Below are 18,973 nucleotides of genomic sequence, written 5' to 3'. Positions count from 1 at the left end.
TGCGAGATGGCGCCTCATGGGCGCACCACCAAACGGGAACCTGGCAGGTACTCACCAGGATTGCCCTGATCTCATCATTGGCACCATCAAGCTCAAAAGAAGAAATGTGTCCAGATAACAAACAAAACAATGTGTTTGTGAAAAGTGTGCAGTGAAAATAAACCACAGACAACACATATAGTGTCAAAACAACATATAACCCACAAACAACACAGATATATGCCTTTATTCTGTCTCTTTCATGTTGGTTGTGGAATCTAAAAAGTGGGTATGGCTACTCCTTATCCAAACATACTCTACTTGCCGACATGACTGTAGTATTGGATGTTTAAAGGGATTATTCATGTCCACAAACCTTTCTTCATACTGCGCCATGAAGAGCACCGCCATTTCTGGGGCATAAGGACATCCCATGGCGGTGCCCTTCACTTGCATCAAATACTACAGTGGTACAGGTACATAGATGACGTCTGGCTCCTGTGGCAGGGGAGCCAGACCGATCTAATAGCCTTTCACGGATGGCTTAATACTAGGCACAGAGATATAAAATTCTCGATAGAAAATAGCCCTAGCCGGATGACTTTTTTGGATATTGAAATGAGGTGTGTGGACGGTCGGTTGGTTTCATCATTGTTCAGGAAAGACACCGACAGAAACACGATTTTACACCACAGGAGTGCACATCCCCGCAGTCTAAAAGCTAACTTACCCTATGGGCAATTATTAAGAATAAGACGGAATTGCTCAGAAATACAAGACTATGAGCTGCATGCCTAAGCATTTTGCTGTGATATGCAAGAGCGTGGTTATCCGCGGAAGCTCCTAAAACATTCTCGTAAGCGTGCCAAATATACGCCTAGAGAATGTTTACTACAAACCAAACAGCGCGCACCTTTGGAGAAAGTCGTGTGCGTCACCACCTTCTGCCCGGATACACACAAACTAAGACAGGCTGTATTAAGGAATTGGCATTTGTTGGAGGGGTTGAGCTGCCCATTCCCCAAACCCATTTTTGCCTACAGAAAAAACCGCAGCATTGGCCAGGAACTCATCCGAGCTGATGTGGTTATTCCCAAGCCCAAAAGCGACTTATTGGCGCAATGGAATCTCAAGCCTATCGAGGGCCACCACAAGTGTGGCAACTGCGTCGCCTGCTCCAGCACAATAGAAGGCGACGAGTTTGTACATCATGCGATCAAGTGGAAGCACAAAGAATTTTCTAATTGCAGAACCAAGAACGTTGTGTACATGATTCTATGTCCGTGCCAATTAATTTACATTGGAAAAACCAGTCAGCAAGTCAACCAAAGAATAAGCCAGCATCGATCGCGAATTAAGAAAAAGGTGATGTCTGCTCCAATGGTGGAGCATTTCTGTGAAAAGTCCCACAATGAACAAGAATTCAAATTGTCTGTTCTGTACACTATGAATTCCAGGTCAAAATGCCACGACGTCGAGCGCGTTCTGTTACAAAAAGAAGCGTATCTGATTTTAAAATTTAACAGTGCACAGACTGGTTTGAATAACCTGTCTGAGATAGCGCATATTTAATTACATCTGTCCTGATTTGCACCGGTTAGACATCCCTGGTTTTGCCCGCTGGTCTTGGTCCTCCATCTCATGAGTATAGGTCCCTGGCCCCGAGAAGCCACCCAAAACGCTAGCACATCCTAGCAGAGTCATTCTTTGCCTTAAAACAAACAATGCATCAAATATTTGGGAGTGATGTACCCATTACTTCCAAACTACGATAAGGTGTTGACGATAATATGCCCAGCACCCACTCATGATTTTTCTGACAATAACAACATTTTTTTTAAATTAATTGTGTTTATGGGACTACATGCCCCACAATGCATCAGCACATTTTCTGCATATATAACAAACAGGAAACAGCGGCGGCCATCTTTATTGAGAGAAATTGGAATCCAGCAGTACAGAGCAGCGGCTCCGGCTACAGGTATTTGCCCCATCTGCACTAACACGCGCTCGCCTAGCGCTGAACTAGCAAGAACAAAGGTCGCGCTTTGTTTTTCCCTTTAGAACGCTGACATCAACAACCCCTTTCATGTGCAAATGAGAGATCGAATCAAGGTAGGCAACCTTTCCTCGAATTCTCCAAGCGAGTGTGAAACATCATTTGCACGCCGCTAAGCCTCTTATTGTCAATCTCTCCCATATCTCAGAATCCAAATTGATGGTTATGCCGCCCCTAATGGATCCTGCCACCACTCGGCATTACCCAAAGTAAAAGGTACGCTTTCACTTCCCCAAACTGACTCAGCCACTAGCAAAATGAATAAATCAATGATGTAATTAAAAAACATCCTTAAAATCTTTCTAGGCTTCTCTGTCCGGCCACGCTATTCATTTAAACGGACCTCCAAAAGACCTCCTCTGAAATTCCACATTGAGCAGCCTTGGTATGTAGCGCACACCGTCATTATAGCTACTTCATGGTAATAAGGAGCCCACACACTAGACCAAGGAAAACCATGCTTTTGTATCCTACAGATACAAGACACATACAGCCCTGATGACAGACCAGTGACTTCAGTCTGGTCTAGAAACGCGTCAGCAGTGTTGTTTGGGAGATACAAAGTATCATTGTTGTACAAAAGCTAGGACCGGCTGGTCCAGCATTAATATACATAGAAGTCATTTATTTACTTCTATTCTGTCCTCCCAACCCTTAGTTTCTCTCATTCAGTGTTTGCAATATTTTTGTTGTTTGTGATAAAAATGTTTGTATTATTTTTCCAATATTTGTTTTATTAAATGTCTGATGTGAGAATACTTTCTAATGTGTGACATAATGGTTTCTAAATGTGTAAATAGTCTTTGCCTTTAATGTTTGTTTAGAGTTTGTTTAGCCTTGTAAATATTTGGAATCAATGTCTTTTTCTGTCAGCAATTCTTTGAAAATATAAAAAATACAAAATGATTGACACAAAATAATGGTGTCTAGGGAAGCGACAATAAATTGGTTTCTTACCCTGTATCAAAAAAATGTATTGAATCACTGTGGTTTGGGTACTTTGTGTTGTTCACTATTGATATTAGGTCTAGCCCTCACCACATAAAGGACCTAACCCCTTTTATTCCCAATTGATCTTCTTCAAAGGCAGCTTGTAACCCGAGCTGCGTTCTGCCTTTGCATTCTGAACTCTTTCTTGGATTTCACACAGTCCATAGCGCTTCCTTCTACCTTTCACCAGGCACACACACACACACACCACCAGCCATCAGTGCACGCTTTCACCAGGCATACACGCCACCGGTCGTCTGTGCACGCTTTCACCAGGCACACACACACACACCACCAGCCATCAGTGCACGCTTTCACTAGGCATACACACACACACCACCAGCCATCAGTGCACGCTTTCACTAGGCATACACACCACCGGCCGTCAGTGCATACTCTCACCAGACCCAGACACCATCAGTCATCAGTGCACGCTTTCACAGGGCACAAACACTACCAGCCATCAGTGCACGCTTCCACCAGGCACACACCAACAAACGGCAGTGCACGCTTTCACCAGGCACACACACCACCAGCTGTCAGTGCACGCTTTCACCAGGCACACACCACCAGCTGTCAATGCACACTTTCACCAGAGACACACACTACAAGCCATCAGTGCACGCTTCCACCAGACACACACACCACCAGCCGGCCAGGCACACACACACCACCAGCCATCATTGCATGCTTTTAACAGGCACACACATCACCAGTGCACGCTTTCACCAGGCATACACACCACCGGCCATCAATGCACACTTTCACCGGGCACAGACACCATCAGTCGTCAGTGCAAGCTTCCACCAGGCACACACAACCAGCCGTCAGTGCACGCTTTCACAAGGCACACACACACACCGCCAGCCATCAGTGCATGCTTTCACCAGGCATACACACCACCAGCCGTCAATGCACACTTTCACCAGGCACACACACACACACACACACACACCACCAGCCATCAGTGCACGCTTTCACCAGGCATACACACCACTGGCCGTCAGTGCACGCTTTCACCAGGCACACACACACACACACCACCAGCCATCAGTGCACGCTTTCACCAGGCATACACACCACCGGCCATCAGTTCACGCTTTCACCAGGCACACGCACACACCACCAGGCATCAGTGCATGCTTTCACCAGTCATACACACCACCGGCCGTCAGTGCACACTCTCACCAGGCACAAACACCATCAGTCATCAGTGCACGCTTTCACCAGGCACACACACACACCACCTGCCATCAGTGCACGCTTTCACCAGGCATACACACCACCGGCCGTCAGTGCATACTCTCACCAGACCCAGACACCATCAGTCATCAGTGCACGCTTTCACAGGGCACAAACACCACCAGCCATCAGTGCACGCTTCCACCAGGCACACACCAGCAAATGGCAGTGCACGCTTTCACCAGGCACACACACCACCAGCTGTCAATGCACGCTTTCACCAGCCACACACCACCAGCTGTCAATGCACACTTTCACCAGAGACACACACTACAAGCCATCAGTGCACGCTTCCACCAGACACACACACACCACCAGTCGGCCAGGCACACAAACACCACCAGCCATCATTGCATGCTTTCAACAGGCACACACACACCACCAGTGCACGCTTTCACCAGGCATACACACCACCGGCCATCAATGCACACTTTCACCGGGCACAGACACCATCAGTCGTCAGTGCACGCTTCCACCAGGCACACACAACCAGCCGTCAGTGCATGCTTTCACAAGGCACACACACACACACCGCCAGCCATCAGTGCATGCTTTCACCAGGCACACACACACACCACCAGCCATCAGTGCACGCTTTCACCAGGCATACACACCACCGGCCGTCAGTTCACGCTTTCACCAGGCACACACACACACACACACACCACCAGGCATCAGTGCATGCTTTCACCAGTCATACACACCACCGGCTGTCAGTTCACACTCTCACCAGGCACAAACACCATCAGTCATCAGTGCACGCTTTCACCAGGCACACACCACCAGCTGTCAGTGCACGCTTTAACCAGGCACACACACCGCCAGCCATCAGTGCACGCTTTCACCAGGCACAAACACCACCAGCCGTCAGTGCACGATTCCTCCAGGCACACACCACCGGCCATCAGTGCATGCTTTCACCAGGCACAAACACCACCAGCCGTCAGTGCACGCTTTAAGCAGGCACACACACCACCAGCCGTCAGTGCGCGCTTTCACCAGGCACACACACCACCAGCCATCAGTGCATGCTTTCACCAGGCGCACACAGCACCAGCCGGCCAGGCACACACACAGCACCAGCCATCAGTGCATGCTTTCAAAAGGCACACACACACCACCAGCCATCAGTGCACGTTCTCACCAGGCATACACACCACCAGCCGTCAGTTCACACTTTCACCGGGCACAGACACCATCAGTCGTCTGGGCACGCTAACACCAGGCACACACCACCAGCAGTCAGTGCACACTTTCACCAGGCACACACACACACACACCGCCAGCCATCAGTGCACGCTTTTACCAGGAACACACCACCAGCCGTCAGTGCACGCTTTCACCAGGCACACGCACCACCAGCCATCAGTGCACTCTTCCACCAGGCACACACACACCACCAGCCGGCCAGGCCCACACACACCACCAGCCGTCAGTGCACGCTTTCACCAGGCACACACACCACCAGCCATCAGTGCACACATCAATTGTTAACGCATCCACAATTAATTATTGTAGCAATCGCAGTATGGCGCACTTTACTTTTAAACATGTTCATCTAAAGCGCAGCATGCCACCATTCCCTCACACTCAGCACCCTCACACACTCTGCAATGGAACATACACTCCAAATACCACTCAGTGCCACATAATTGCACACCACATAATTAAACTGTACTCAATGCAACATACACTTCAAATACCACTCAGTACCACATAATTTCACTCCACATAATTACACAGTACTCAATGCAACATACACTCCAAATACCACTCAGTACCACATAATTACACGCCACATAATTACACTCTACTGAATGCAACACACACTCCACACAATACCACTCAGTGCCACATAATTATATGCTACATAATTACACTGCACTCAATGCAACATACACTCCAAATTCCACTCAGTGCCACATAATTACACGCCACATAATTACAGTGCACTCAATGCAACACACACTCCACACAATACCACTCAGTGCCACATAATTATATGCTACATGATTACACAGCACTCAATGCAACATACACTCCAAATACCTCTGTGTCCCATAGTTATATGCAACATAATTACACTGCACACAATGCAACATACACTCCAAATACCACTCAGTGCCACATAATTACACACCACATAATTGCACTCTACTGAATACAACATACACTCCACACAATACCACTCAGTGCCACATAATTATATGCTACATAATTACACTGCACTCAACTGAACATACACTCCAAATACCACTCAGTGCCACATAATTACACGCCACATAATTACTCTGCACTCAATGCAACGTACAGTCCAAATACCACTCAGTGCCACATAATTAAACTCCACATAATTACTCTGCACTCAATGCAACGTACATTCCAAATACCACTCAGGGCCACATAATTTCATGCCACATATTTACACTGCACTCAATGCAACATACACTCCAAATACCACTCAGTGCCACATAATTACACGCCACATAATTACACTGCACTCAATGCAACACACACTCCACACAATACCACTCAGTGCCACATAATTATATGCTACATGATTACACAGCACTCAATGCAACATACACTCCAAATACCTCTCAGTGTCACAGTTATATGCAACATAATTACACTGCACACAATGCAACATACACTCCAAATACCACTCAGTGCCACATAATTACACACCACATAATTGCACTCTACTGAATACAACATACACTCCACACAATACCACTCAGTGCCACATAATTATATGCTACATAATTACACTGCACTCAACGCAACATACACCCCAAATACCACTCAGTGCCACATAATTACACGCCACATAATTACACTGCACTCAATGTAACATACACTCCAAATACCACTCAGTGCCACATAATTAAACTCCACATAATTACTCTGCACTCAATGCAACGTACATTCCAAATACCACTCAGTGCCACATAATTCATGCCACATATTTACACTGCACTCAATGCAACATACACTCCAAATACCACTCAGTGCCACATAATTACACGCCACATAATTACACTGCACTCAATGCAACTGACACTCCACACAATACCACTCAGTGCCACATAATTATATGCTTCATAATTACACTGCGCTCAACGCAACATACACACCAAATACCACTCAGTACCACATAATTACACACCACATAATTACACTGCACTCAATGCAATATACACTCCAAATAACACTCAGTGCCACATAGTTACGCGCCACATAATTACACTGCACTCAATGCAACATACACTCCAAATACCACTCAATACCACATAATTAAACACAACATAATTACACTCTACTGAATGCAACACGCACTCCACACAATACCATTCAGTGCCACATAATTACACAGCACTCAATGCAACATACACTCCAAATACCTCTCAGTGCCACATAGTTCTATGCAACATAATTACACTGCACACAATGCAACATACACTCCAAATACCACTCAGTGCCACATAATTACACTCTACTGAATACAACATACACTCCACACAATACCACTCCGTGCCTCATAATTATATGCTACATAATTACACTGCGCTCAATGCAACGTACATTCCAAATACCACTTTGTGCCACATAATTACACGCCACATATTTACACTGCACTCAATGCAACATACACTCCAAATACCACTCAATGCCACATAATTACACGCCACATAATTACACTCTACTGAATGCAACACACACTCCACACAATACCACTCAGTGCCACATAATTATATGCTTCATAATTACACTGCGCTCAACGCAACATACACTCAAAATACCACTTAGTGCCACATAATTACACGCCACATAATTACACTGCACTCAATGCAACATACACTCCAAATACCACTCAGTGCCACATAATTACACAGCACTAAATGCAAAATACATTCCAAATACCGCTCAGTGCCACATAATTACACGCCATATAATTACACTGCACCCAATGCAACATACACTCCAAATACCACTCAGTGCCACATAATTACACAGCACTAAATGCAAAATACATTCCAAATACCACTCAGTGCCACATAATTACACGCCACATAATTACACTGCACTCAATGCAACATACACTCCAAATACCACTCAGTGCCTCTTAATTACACAGCACTAAATGCAACATACACTCCAAATACCACTGAGTGCCACATAATTACACGCCACATAATTACAATGCACTCAATGCAACATACACTCTAAATACCACTCAGTGCCACATAGTTATATGCAGAAAGGTATAGGTGCCTTCAAGGGGATTTGTTTAACAAAATCTAATTAAACGTGATTCAACTAACTCTTTAGGACAAGTCAATGGTCCTTTCAAGAATAAGGACCATTGACCTGTCCTAAAGAGTTAGTTGAATCACGTTTAATTATATTTTGTTAAACAAATCCCCTTGAAGGCACCTATACCTTTCTACTTACTCACCCAAGCCCTCAAGGGTATTTTGGGTTGCTCACTGTTCCTTAATCACATACTTATATGCAACATACACTCCAAATACCACTCAGTGCCACATAATTATACACGACATAATTAAACTCTACTGAATGCAACACACACTCCACACAATACCACTCAGTGCCACATAATTACACTCCACATAATTACACTCTACTGAATGCAACACACACTCCCCATATTACCACTCAGTGCCACATAATTACACGCTACATAATTACACTGCACTCAATGCAACATACACTCCAAATACCACTCAGTTCCACATAATTACACAGCAAACAATTACACTCTACTGAATACAATATACACTCCCCATATTACCACTCAGTGCCATATAATTTCATGCCTCATACTTACATTCTACTCAATGCAACATAAATACACTTTATCTATCTGTCTATCTCTCTATCACACTCACTCTATCTATCTATCGCCCCCACTCTATCTATCGCCCCCACTCTACCTATCGCCCTCACTCTACCTATCGCCCTCACTCTACCTATCGCCCTCACTCTACCTATCGCCCTCACTCTACCTATCGCCCTCACTCTACCTATCGCCCTCACTCTACCTATCGCCCTCACTCTACCTATCGCCCTCACTCTACCTATCGCCCTCACTCTACCTATCGCCCTCACTCTACCTATCGCCCTCCCTCTATCTATCTAGCTATCGCATCACCACAGCATCACTCAGCACCACCAGAGCATCACTCAGGGGTACCACAACATCACTATGCGCTACCACAGCATCACTGAACGCCACAGCATCACTTGTCGCCACCACAACATCACTCCGCGCCACCACAGCATCAATCTTTGCAACCATTCAACAACTGGTTCAAATATGTTCTCTCAATGTTTCAAGCTTCATTACAAATGTCACAAAAATATGTTAATAGTTCACTTCTGTTCTTGGTTTTTCATCACAATAAAATACAATGAACATAATCTTCACAAAAGTTATTTACAAAAGCTATTGCCATTATAAATTACAATAACTTTTAAGTATTAATTATTAAAAAAATAAAAGCCATTTTTATTTGTAATATCAATACATCTAAGTCACGTAAATACAACACATATTGCATTACAAATGCTATAGGTGTCACATTTGCGAAAGTTAAAACTATTGGCATTGTAAATGACAAAGCTATTCAATTCACTATTTTCCAAACCAACACATAAATAAAAAAATGTGTCATTTACAATACCAATAGCTCAAACTTTCCTATTGCGAGACCTATTGCATTGCAAATGCTTGTTATTGTAAGGGCCGCATTGCTCTGTAGACTTTTCACCGCTTCCCAATCCAATCTGGACATATTTTTATAGTTGGTGCTCCTCTTTTGTTTCAAGTTGTTCAATGTCCTGCAGTACTTTCGATTCGAACACCGCAATCTCAGGACCCAGTTGTCCACTGGGAGGAATGAAGGTAGAGGGTCTCCTTAAGTTAGTATTGAACCCTGCTTGCTCCTCATGTGGTTGATATGCAAAGAACTTTTTAGTTTGATTTTACGGACTGTCTCGAAAAACTCAACTCTACACGTAAAAGAGTAGTGAGTGGGTGTGGGGACAAAGCCTAGTCCCTTATTTAGAACTCTTTCCTCATTTTCTGACAAAGTATAGTCTGACAAATTTACCACTATATTATTTATAGGGGTTGTCTGCCTCTGCTCCGGGTCTGTCGGAGGGAGTAGGTCTGCCATTGAGGGGGAGGGCGATTGCTCCGTCCTTTTCCTCTTCCTGTTTGTCCTGTTCCTCTGTTTGCCCCTTGGCCATGCCCTAAAAAAGGGCGTAACAGTACACCAATATCGGCGTTACTTTGTTCCTGAGGGTTGAATCTAACTCTACTAGTTTGAGGCCTTTCCTGCTCGTCCTCACTGGGTTCTATTCTTACAAGGAGACTTGCTGGTGATGCTCCCGCTGTGTAATATTCGGACATTAATGCCCCATGTAGGGCTATCCTCACTTGCTTTTTCTTGAGATTACGAAGTTTCTCCCACTTCTCTCTAGCTGTAGTATTCCCTAATAATGGGGAGTCTGACAGGAGTGAGGGTCCTGCTAGGATTGCGGCTATCTGCTCATCTGTGAAAGCTAGACGATTCTTATCCGTAATATGGATCGGTTAGATCCTAGTATTGTGTACACAAGGGTTCACTCAAAAAAACAGGTGCAAGGACAGTGTTAAGTGTGCTACAAATATTATAAAATAAAAGCAGGGACAATGAATGGGCAAACAAAATGCTCTCACGGCTGAGCCGACGTTCACACTAAATTAACCATCAAGGAGACAAGAGGGAGAAAGGGTATGACCCAAACCACCAAGACACTTAGAAATTCATTATTTTCATGTTATACCATTTGTTACAAAGCTTTTGCAACTGACTCCTCTATTTTAATTATTGAGGTAGGAGGTATAACCATGTTGTGTCATATTAAAAAATTGCCCAAGCCCTTAATATAAAACAAACAAACAGTTGGCACATGGCCACCAATCAACCAGGCAGATGTTAGTGGCTTTTCCAAGGAGCATAAGCTTGCTTTTTTTCAGGATTGAGTTGGAGGCAACATTCTGTCATCCATTTTGAAATGGCAAGCATTCCCGCAGGAAAGCGCAATCTCTCATCAGTAAGATTAGAGCCAATTGGGAATATCAACTGGGTATCATCAGCATATGATACTATCTCGAATCCAAATGGTTGGACAATCTTAGCCAAGGGAGCCATATACACATTGAAGAGAGTAGGGCTCAGGCATGAGCCCTGCGGTACTCCTTTGTCACGCAAACATTTTTGAGATCTAAACGACCCAAGGTAATCGTTTGTCCTCTGTCTGATAAGAAATTTTTGAGCCATTCCAGTGCTATACCATCGATACTGCCCTCCCATAACCTCTCCACAAGCAGTTGATGAGAAAAAGTATTGAATGCTGCTGAGAGGTCCAGGACAATAAGTATCGTAGACCCTCCTGCATCAAAGGTTTGTCTTATTGAGTCCGTGACCGCCAATAAGGCTGTCTCAGTGCTAAAACCCGGGCGAAAGCCCGACTGCGAAGGGTCAAGAATGCCATTAGATTCTAGATAATGGCTGAGTTGTTTATTTATTAGGGTATCCAGTGTTTTTCCCAGCAGAGGCAGCAACAATATCGGTCTATATTTGCTCACAACTTGAGTATCGGCCGTGAGTTTCTTAAGGATAGATCGGACATAAGCTTCTTTCCAAGCAACAGGAATTAAGCCAGTTAAGATGAAAGAATTACATTTTGTTTGAATTTTCGTAAACAGACTGGGGAAAGAAGGGCCATAATGTTGGGGGAACATACGTCACCCGGTGAACCCGCTTTAGCTGCCAATAGCAGACTGCTTATATCCTCCAACGAAATAGTTTCAAATTGTTTAAGATGACAAGCAGGAGCTATAGTAGGAGTATCCTGATCTGTAATGGATCTAATGTTGCTGGTGCTCGTAGTGGAAAAATTAGCATAGATCAGTGAAATTCTATTTTGAAAAAATTCGCTAAAGAATCACAGAGCTCCTGAGATTCTGATGGCAACTGTTTGCTTGCTTGGGGTGATGCAAAGTCCTTGACGATATTAAACAATACTTTAAAAGAGTTACTGGCTTGTTCTATTTGGCTACGAATATACATACATCTTAAATTCTTTGATGATAGTTGCATAGAGCTAATTTGTAGCTTTGTTTATCGGCAATGTTTTTGGAGCTTCTCCAACGTCTCTCCAAAACCTTACACAGTGACTTATTAGTTTTTGTCAAACAGATTTTATTGTTGTTCACATGTAAAAAAATATCACAGGGCACAACCCGCCACCATGCCCACGCAGGGGCCCATAAGTCAAGAAGCGTCTTATTCCCAGCATACCTAAGGGGAGGGGTCGTTACGTCCCCGCGACGGTAGCCGCCTCTGGCCCATGCACTGTAGGTCTATAACAATCCATGCGTGAGCCGCCAGGGCCGAGGCTCAGCAGAGTCCAGAAGGAAGAAAGTCCAGGTGCCCAGGTGCAGCACCGTACCTCTGTGCATGGCAGGTACTCACGGCCTCCAAGCCACCCCCCCACCCTGAGAGGGCCTCCGTTAGGGTCGAGTCCCCAGTGTTCCAGGACAGCTGATGGTGAACATTTTATACATATGAACAGCAACAAAGAAACTCCAACACCCCCCCTCCCCACCCCCCGAACTTCCTGTCCCCGCCCCCCAGTGGTGAAAGTGCCATTAATAGTATAGCAGTCCTCGAGGCCTACCTAGAGCTGGAATAAGTGCAGGGCTCTGACAGTAGAGGGGCATACCGCAGATGGCAGGCTCTTAGAGAGGAACAAGACCAGCGGTTCCCAGCGGAACTCAAAGTTCTTAAAGTCCTCACGGGAGATGTCGGACATGCGCTCTAGGCTGAGCAGCTGCCACAGGCGGGCGTGCCACAGTGACATCGCCGGTGCCGCCCTCTGTTTCCAAGCGTTAGCTATTGCCAGTTTAGCAGCCCCCAAGCATAACCACATGATCCTTTTATCGGCTCTGGTTTGGTGCTCCAACTGGGGGTCCCGGAGGCCTAAGAGGGCTTCAGCCATCGTAATCGGGACCGGGTATCCTAGGATGGATTTTATCTGAGCAAGAATCTCCTCCCAAAAAGGCCTAATGGAGAGGCAGTCCCACCAAATGTGTTGGAAGTCTCCTAGAAGACCACACCCACTCCAGCACCTATCCGAGGCCCCTGGGAAGATCCTAGCCAGTCTAGCTGGGTACAGGTACCAGTCTGCCATTACCTTCAAGTGTGCCTCCCTCAATTTTGTTTAACGGTTGAAGCGAAAGATGTCAGCCCATAAGTGTTTCCATTCCTCCTCCCCAATGTCCCTCTGGACCAACCCCTCCCACCAAGACATAAAGCGTGGCCGTGGTGCAGTGTCTGTGGAGAGCAGCAGCTTACACAGTGTCGAGATGGCCCCCTTCATGGATTTAGCCTTGAGCAGGAATAGCTCAAAAGCGGTAAGGGGTCTAGTGGCTCCCTCCCTGATCCGTGGGTTCAGTGCCCAGTGGAGGAGTTGTGCATGATGGTAGCGCTCCCGGTCTCCCACCCCATATTCCCTCTTGCAAGTGTCAAAAGTAAGTGGATCGTAATTGTGGAACAGGTGTTTGAGTGCGAGACATCCGCCCGCCCTCCAGGCGTCGAACGGCCCCTCTCGGAGCGCTGGAGGGAAGGAAGAGGTGAAGTGGATTGGGGTGAGAGGCGACGGGAAAGACGTCCAGCCCTTCCTCTCAGCCACAGTATCCCACACTTTAAGGGTGGTCCGTGTCAGGGTGCTGATGTATGCATTGAGGGGCCTGTCTTTCTTGGCGCGCCATATGAGGTCCCAGATAGTCCTACCTGCCACGCTGCGGTCCATGTGGAGCCAGTGCTTTTCCGACTCCATCTGTGCCCACTCGACTAGGATGCGCAATTGAGCCGCTTTATAATAGAGGCGAAGGTCCGGGAGTCCCGCCCCCCCCCTCGCGCTGTGGACGCCTTAGCATGTGGAAGGAGAAATGAGCCCTCCGCCCCTGCCACACAAACTTCAGGATCATGGTCTTGAGACGCACAAAGAAGGCTTCCTCCAGTTCGATAGGGAGCGCTTGAAATAGATAGAGGAGTTTGGGTAGGAGAGACATTTTGATGGCATGTATGCGTCCCAACCAGGAGAGGAAAAGCGGCTTCCAGCGGGAAAGTTCTCGTTGGAGGCGGGTGAGGAGATCGGGGAAATTAGCCGCATATAACTGATCGATCTTGGGAGTCAGGTGGACCCCTAGATACAGCAAGGAGGAGGGAGCCCAGTCCAGCGGGGAGAGTGCCCGGAGCTGCGAGGCCTCAGCACTGGAGAGAGTTAGGTTAAGTATGGAGGATTTGATCAGGTTAACTTTGAAGCCCGCTACACCCTCGAAGGCGGCGAGCACTTCTTGCAAGTGTGGGAGGGAGCTTATCGGATTGGACAAGGAGAGGAGGACATCATCCGCAAAGAGCGAGATTTTGTGGGACTCACCAGTGAAGGGGAGTCCCTCTATCTCTTGGTGTTCCCTAATCGCTATGGCCAGGGGTTCTATGCAAAGGGCGAAGAGTAAGGGGGATAGGGGACAACCCTGTCTCGTCCCCCTGGTGTGTTCGAAGGGGGCCGATTGCACCCCATTGACCGAGAACCTAGAGCACGGGCGCCTATAGTTGGCCTGGAGCATTGTGATGAACTGGGTGGAAAACCCAAACCTCCCTAGGCTAGCCCACAGGAAGCTCCAGTCCACCCGGTCGAACGCTTTTTCGGCGTCAAGACCGATTAGCACTGCAGGCATTTTAAATTTGTTGGCCTCATCTATTAAATGAACTATGCGCCTGGTGTTGTCGTGAGTTTTCCTCCCCTTGATAAAGCCCGACTGGTCGGGATGGATGAGAAGCGGCATAAGGTCGCCCAATCTCTTGGCCAGAATAGAGGAGTAAAGTTTGGCATCTATGTTAAGGAGGGCAATGAGTCTATATGAGGCGCAGAAGGAGGGATCCTTGCCCGGTTTGGGGATTACCGAGATCACCGCCTCGGTCATGGAGGCCGCTGCGTCGCCCTCCGTGGCCATACGATTGAAGAGGCTAACCAGGCGGGGTGCAATCTCGGAGGCAAAGGTCTTATAGAAGACAGCGGTGTATCCGTCCATCCCCGGTGCCTTATGGGCCTTGAGTGACGAGATAGCCGCCAAGACTTCTTCAATGGTGACAGGGGCCATGAGAATTTCGGTCCACTCTGCGGGCACCTGTGGGACGGGCAGGTCCCGCAGAAAGGCGCCATGGCGTCCAGCGTCATAAGAATCCGCTGTGTACAGTGATGCATAAAACCTCCCAAATATGGCAGCTTTGTCCTCGTCCCTGTGCTGAAGAGTCCCCACCCCATCACGTATGCCCCCGATGTATTCCCTCTCCTGTCCTTCAACTGCCTGGCCAAGTGCTTCCACACCTTGTCCCCTTGAGTGTATGCTAGGCTGCGCAGTTTGAGAAGGGTAAATTCCGCTCTATTGTTGTAGATGGCGCGCAATTTGCCTCGAAGGGCCGTGAGTGCTCGCATCGTTTGTCTGGTGGGCTTCTGCTTGTGGGCCTGTTCAATCACCAAGAGCTCCTGTTCTAGGTCTTGCGCACTGTTTGTTAAGGGCCGAGTTAAGCGCTATGCATTTACCCCTAAGAACCGCCTTGAACGAGTCCCAGGTGTTATATTCGGAGGTCTCCTCCGGGTTATTGAGAGAGAAAAACTCCCCAATCGCCTCCCTCAGCTGTGTGCAGGATTCCTTGTCCCGTACTAATGCTTCCGGGAAGTACCATCGCGCCACTGTCGGGGCACCCCCCAGCCAGGTTAAACAGATAGTGTACATCCCATGGTCAGAAACGGAAACGGAAATGGGGAGGATCTTTGCATCTAGTAGGGCGCCCTGTAGGGACTGACTAAAAAAAATGTAATCGAGGTGGGAGTAGGTGTGGTGCACATGGGAATAGAATGAGAAGTCCCGAGTGTCCGGGTGTGCCACTCGCCAGCTATCAAGAAGCCTCATGTCCCCGATCTGTGTCTGGATAGAGTCCGGGAAGAGGCCCATGTCAGATCTTCTAGTGTGAGTACTGTCTAGTGTCGGATGCCAAACTAGGTTAAAGTCCCCCAAAAGGAAAACAGGGCCCTCAGCAAAATCAGTCACCTTGCCCAGAAGTGTAAGGAGAAAACTCTTCTGACCTGCATTGGGGGCATAAACGGACACCAGGGTGCACACTTTACCCTTTAAGCGGCCCTTGACCATTAACCACCTTCCGTCTTTGTCACTCTGTGTGCACATCGGTTCAAATTGCGCTGCCGGGCCGAACAATAACGCAACCCCTTTTTGCTTAGTGGACGCAGAGGCTTTATATATAAGGGGGTACTTCTTGTGCTTGAGCCGGTGATCTTCCGACTTCAAGAGGTGCGTTTCCTGCAAAGCGACTACATCCAAGTGTCGATCTAGTATATACTTCCACACCTTCTGGCGCTTCTGCGGGGAGTTTAGGCCCTTAACGTTCCAGGTCCCGATAGTTATAGGCATTTAGGACCGGGATTGGACCAGCGCTTCATGCATGCCATTCCCCGTCCCACCCTCCCAAGCCGGGACCTCTCCGTACCCCTCCCGTCTTCCCTGCACACCCCACCCGGTCTGGCAAAGGCTCTAAGAAAGTTCCCTCGGGTCAACCCGTCTCCACCGCCTCGGCGAGGCCTCCTTCCCGCCCCCCTATTCTCACCCAGTGGAAGGCCCCGAGGGTCACATTGCAACAGCACATCACCACCCATCCCTCCCCCCTCCCCAACAAAGTAACAGAACAACATTCCCCAACTGGAGATCATGAGTTCGGACAATGACTGCTGTCCCCCTCCTGTCACTCTACAACAGCAGTCAAAGAGTACTTGTAGTGGGTAATTGTCAGTGGCGGCTCGACGGTTCGAGACTCTCCGTCCCATTCCCCACCCCTCGCTCTACTGGTCGCTGTGGAGAACCCCCTTACCGGACCTCAAGGAGCGACACCTGTGTCTTTGGAGACTTCTTGGATCGCCGCCGCTTTTTCTCGTTCCATTGTCTTTAGGTCAGGTTTGAGTGTCTTTCTCGATGACCTGCCGCGCCGAACTTTCTGCCAGCCGTCACTTGTCGATTGAGAGGATGAAGGCGGAGACCCCCCTGTGCCACCACCGCCTCCAAAGCTTGGTTGGGGCTCCTCGTATGGAATCCCGAGCACTGAACAGGTGTCTCTCAGGGAGCGCAGCTGGTGAAGAGTCCCGTTCCAGCGGAAGATCAGTCTAAAGGGGTGACCCCAGGAATATTGGACCCCCTCATTGCGCAGGAAAGAAGTCGCGGGTTTGAAGGATCTCCTCTTCTGCAGTGTGATCACTGAGAGGTCCTGAAAGAGTTCCAGAGCATGGCCTTGGTATTGCATGGGCTGTTTGGGTCGCGCCGCCTTCAGGATGCGTTCCTTTAGAGTGTAGTCGGGCAGAAAGGCAAGGATTTCTGGGGGAGGCCTGTGGGACCTGCGCGCCGGGCACACTCAGTGCGCTCGATCGATGCGGATCTCAAAGTAATCTCCCACCTCGAGGACCGCCCGGAACAGGCCTTGTAAATAGCTAGTAACATCGCCCCCCCTCAGCCGAGGAGGGCACGTTCCGGACCCTGATGTTGTTCCGTCTGGAACGATTTTCTAGGTCCTCCGTGTGGGATTGGAGGTCAGTCTGTTGATCATTAAGGCGGACAATTTCCTGTCGGAGAAATTCCACCTCTTCGCTCCTAGCTTGACTGGAAAGCTCGTTGGCCGCCACTCGCTCCCCTAGGTCATCAACATCGCGGCGGAGTTCTTTGTATTCCCCTGCCATGTCCTGGCGAAGGGATTGTATGTCCTCCTTAAGAGAGTTGAAGAGTGACTCCATGAAGGCTTTGGTCGCCGGGCCCTCGCCCCCATCCCGGTCAGTCCCCTTAGCCGGGGGTCCCTGGGTTTGCTTGTCTGGGCTTTTTTCGGGCTTGGGGTTCCCTTTCGCCAGCAAGTCAGTGATGGTGCGGTTCCCCTTGCGATTGGTGGTCGCCATTTCCCTGCTCTCCGGCTACTCCACCACGCTAGAGCTTCGCGTCCGGCTGCCAAGGTAGCAAACAGGTCGTCGTGGCCGGTGGTCGCACCAGGAGCCCAGTGTGGTCAGACTACACAGCGCCCCGTCAGCAGTCCAGCTCCTCCAGGCTTCGCACTGTTCCCCAGCGGCTTCCAGCCGCTCCAGGCACTTCACGCCCTTCGGTCGCTACATTACCCCCACTTTCGAGGGCTCCTCGCTCTCAGTCCGCCGCAGGGGGGCTGGCCGCCTTGAGCCGTGAGATCACCGCAGGCCCCACTCCCCAACCGATAGGCCTCCGCTCCTGTCCCGGGCTGCAGGCTCGCTTATCGGGGGACGGACCTAGCCCCCTGATCTCTCGTTACCCTGCGGGGCCCCCCTCACCTCCACCTCAGCCTCCTGGCCGCAGAATGTTCCAAGTGCTGTGCTCCCAATGCAGGGCGGTCAATGCCTCCGGTATGGACCCCACCAGAGCTCGGCGCTGACAGAGCCCCCTTCAGGACAGCCTGCGTTCCTTCTCTGGGGCGAGGGGCCCCACGTGGCCGACAGTGGGCTCCTGCCCAGAACCCCTGGCTGGGCTGCCCCCTGGTGGTTCAC

The 18,973-nt window shown here is 48.5% G+C and overlaps 1 protein-coding gene across 4 annotated transcripts in view; it reads left to right on the top strand.

The window, feature by feature from the left end:
• SLC37A2 (solute carrier family 37 member 2) overlaps positions 1-18,973 on the top strand; it is a 926,772-nt gene that overhangs the window by 243,547 nt on the left and 664,252 nt on the right. The window lies entirely within an intron of this gene.

This window comes from Lissotriton vulgaris, chromosome 2_1 (assembly GCF_964263255.1).
Source record: "Lissotriton vulgaris chromosome 2_1, aLisVul1.2, whole genome shotgun sequence".
In the NCBI taxonomy this organism is placed as follows: Eukaryota; Metazoa; Chordata; class Amphibia; order Caudata; family Salamandridae; genus Lissotriton; species Lissotriton vulgaris.
This window is presented reverse-complemented; position numbering and strand designations above follow the sequence as displayed.